This window comes from Meriones unguiculatus, chromosome 21 (assembly GCF_030254825.1).
Source record: "Meriones unguiculatus strain TT.TT164.6M chromosome 21, Bangor_MerUng_6.1, whole genome shotgun sequence".
Classification (NCBI taxonomy): Eukaryota; Metazoa; Chordata; class Mammalia; order Rodentia; family Muridae; genus Meriones; species Meriones unguiculatus.
The window spans coordinates 25729603-25733610 of NC_083368.1; the positions used below are offsets into that span (position 1 = coordinate 25729603).

Here is a 4008-nt window from a genome sequence, read left to right on the forward strand (position 1 = left end):
AGTAGAGCCTGACAGGTATACAGATTCCTTAAAGAAAGCTGTCTCCCACAAAATAACTGGTTGTTATACCTTTATGAATGTCACAAGATTTTATATAAAATTTCAAGTTTAAAAAAAACAACATATTGCTAGTTCTTTTAGATCCAAAGATACCTTTATTCCTTCTCCAGATTATTTCTACAATACTTATGTGCATTGAAAGCATTTAGTTATGTAATATCAGAATGTTTATTTCTCTGTTTCATATGTACCACTAATTACAAGTTCAGAAGAAATCATATTGTTGACTTGTAACTCAACATAACATGTCTTACTTTTTTTTTTTTTTTGTAAATTTGGGACTGCTACTGAAATTTTCAGAAAGAATGGTAAAGCAATAATTAAGGATGACACTATTAATTGATTTTCCAATTGAAGTCAAATTAATTTCAATATGGTAAAATATCTGTGTTTAGAAATGGATTGATGAAAGGTCCATCACCCTGACTAATTGGCTGGTCTTATTAATTTTGTCATAGTGATACCAGATTCAGTTCACAGACTTTTAATTAAAATTAAAATCATTTTTGATATATAACCTCTAGATCATAATACTAATCAACTTAGATTGCATAAGTCAGTAGCTTTGTATAGTTCTAGAATTGTGAAATTATCACTACAGCATGCCTAGAATGTTCTCATAACACACAAAGACTTTCTGTGTCTGTGAACAGTCTAATCAATTTATTTTCATCTTTTTGTTTTTGTTGTTGCACCAACCATTTTTCTTTTCAGATGGACAAGTGAAATGATGGCTAGGATCAGATTGCCTGGCCTGTCTGGGCAGCAAGAGACAAGGAAAGACCAGCTACTCATCTTAGCCAGAGAACATCAAAGGAAACTGCTCATTCCTGTGCTTATGGTTATCTTCATCTACTTGAAGATGTCAAGTGTTGACAAGATTCCTTTTCATTTGTTAACAAGAAGAAAGTCATAAAAATTACTCATCTACATTCCAATAGTAGGAATGTGCTTTTCAAGCTCTGCTTCTAGAATTTGAAGTTATAATTTTTATGGAAATACTTTCTACATTGTTTCCTTTTCTTTGGAATTTTGATAAAAATGAATGCTACCTCTGTTGAACTTTGCATGAATCAAATTCAGGAAATGATATTATATTTTCAAAGGTGGTGCTATTCTTCCTATGGTGTTACGCCTCTCTAAGGTTGAGAATTAGGGTCTCTGTTCAGATTTTCATTCATTCCCCTGTCCTTAATTGTTGAATAATGTTCACATCATTATTTTAGGTTTCCTTCTCTTCTATATTCTCTAGGATAATGTTAAGATTTTTTGTTGTTGTTTTAGATACATTTAGGAACTGGGAAGTATCATGGGGGGAAGTATATGATAAAGATACTTTGTGTGTGTATATATATATATGTATATTTTTTAAACCCAAGAAATAAAAAAAATGAACCACAAGGAACTTTCAAAAAAGATATATTTACATTTATGTGTGTAAGTGAGAGTACCATCATGGATGTAGGTACTTGTGAAGTAGATATATGGTTGATACCCACAGAGGCCAGAAGAGATCATCAAATCTCCCAGGAATGAGGTTATGGGCAGATGTAAGTCATCACATAGATGCTGGAAACTAAATCCATATCCTCTGCAAGAACGGCCAGTACTCTCAGCAGCCCAGACAACTTTCCAGCCTTGATGTTAATAATTACTTGCAAAACAAGAAAATATCTTACCTTCTCTATGAGAGTTTGTCTGACAATATGCTTCACAATGCTTTTTTTCTCTGGTTATTTTCAGAAAAAAAAAAAAAAACAAAAAACAACTTAGTAAGCCAATGACTTAAAATGAAACCACTGTCAACTGTATTAAATGATCTAACTTTATTTATTTTACGCTTCTGTTTGTTTGATAGGGGTTTTTGTTAGGTAGAGCAGGCTGGCACTGAACTCACAGAGAGCCTCCTGTGTCTACTTCCTGAGGGCTGAGATTAAAGGTGTTGTGGTGGTTTGAATAAAAATGCCCTACCTAGGCTGAAAGGGAGTGAAACTATTAGGAGTGTGGCTTTGTTGGAGTAGGTGTGGCTTTACTGGAGGAAGTGTGTCATAGAGAGGCAGGCTTTGAGGCCTCAGATGCCCAAGCCAGGCTCAGTTTCTTTTTTTCTTCCTGCTTCCTTCAGATCCCAATGTAGAACTCTCCGTTCCTTCTCAGGAACCATAACTGCCTGCATACTGCCATGCTTCCCACCATGATGACAAGGGAATTATAAGCCAGCCCCAAGTAAGTGCGTTCCTTATAAGACTATGGTGGCTGAGAACCCTTAGGCCGCTCACACTGGAGGAAGAACTCCAGTTGCACAAGCCAATCGCAGCCGGAGCTCTGCGGCCTGGGCCTAGGTGGAGCCTTCACAGACTGGGCTTGCAGTTCTAACAACAGGTAGAATTCGCTACGGATAATTCACATGATTTAAATAAACAAAGCTCATGGAATGGAAACTCACCTGAGGGGTAAAAGAATTTCCTCACATCAGAAGATATCAGACAGAAAAATCTTACGTGAACTGCAGAGTTTTAGAGAACAGAATGTTTTTAATGATTTCAAAATAATTACGAAAGAAGAAATAATTCCACTTCAGCGTTGTGTGTTGGCGGCATGCAGTGACCTTTTCTGGGCTATGTTTGAAGTTAACTTGAAAAAAAAAGATGACGGAAGTGTTAACTGTTACTAAGTTGTCCTCCAAAGCAGTAAAGGCGTTTCTTGACCATGCCTATACCAGAAAGAAAAAAAAAAAAAAAAAGTCTAACAGATGATAGTGTGAAAATGTTCTTCCAGTTGTCATCCTTTCTTCAGGTTTCCCTCCTGTCCAAATCTTGCAGTGACTTTTTAATAAAAAGCATCAGTCTTGTTAAAAAAGAAAAGAAAAAGAAAAAAGTGTCTCCTCACAGCAATAGATACCTTAACTAAGACAGAAGTTGGTACTGGAGATGGGGGTACTTATATGATAGGCTGGGCCATGCTTTTCTTTGGAGAAATATTGAACACTTCGGGTCTTTGGATTAAAAAAAACAATCGGACACTTTAGGTGTGAGTTATGGGTCATATTAGTAAGAAAACGGAAGAAAGCGGTAGTGCAGATGATTTGAATTGTGGGAGCCCTGCTCAAGAGGTTTCAGAGTAGAATATTGATATGTGGCCTAGAGATCATTCTTATGATATCTTGATGAAGAATGTTGTTGTTTTCTGCTTTTGTTTAAAAAAAATATGCCTGAGGCTAAATTGAAAAGTTACGGGTTGACATCTTTTACAGAGGATATTCGCAAACAATTTAGCATTGACTGTCTTGTGTGGCTGTTAGTGGCCACTCTTATGAAACTCTGTAATGAAAAGAAGCAAGCTAACCAAGGAAAAATACAAAAGGTACAGTTGGAAGAGAAAAGGAGCAGCAGTTAGTGTAAACAGATTAAAGAAAAACCTGATGCTAAGTGGATAAAGAGAGTGGTAGCCTCAGGAAAAAAACAAACAAACAAACAAACAAAAACAAAAAAACCACCCAGCTAAGCTTCCACTTGAGGCTAGGCATAGTGATACACACCTTTAATACCAACACTTGCAAAGCAGAGGCTGGTGGATCTCTGAGTTCAAGGCTACCCTGGTCTTCAGAGGAAGTTCTAGGGTGGCTAAGCTGAGGCAGTGAAGTAAACCATTGGAAACAGAAAGTTGTTGAAAATATAATTGAACAAGCATGTGTGCATTGGATGTGGGAGGTGTCATGTTCCAGCTACAGCAAGCAGAACTTGGCAGCCTCAGCCACATGCTTATGGTTTTAGAGTCAGGAATACAAAAGGGGGCTAAGGAATCTTCCTCCACAATTAAGGAAAGGCACTGAGGTCAGACATATGTCAGAGTTTCTGCTTAGAAGGAACTAGAGAGGCCATTGTGTGAAGCTGTGAATGTGAAGTCTAGACTGCTGTGGAGACCCCATGATGTTGGAGATACCAGAGTCAT

The 4008-nt window shown here is 37.1% G+C and overlaps 1 pseudogene; it reads left to right on the forward strand.

Moving 5' to 3' along the window:
* Nucleotides 1–1515: 1515 nt before the first annotated feature.
* LOC110555931 (kelch repeat and BTB domain-containing protein 3-like) lies at nt 1516–2928 on the forward strand (annotated as a pseudogene).
* Nucleotides 2929–4008: the final 1080 nt, after the last annotated feature.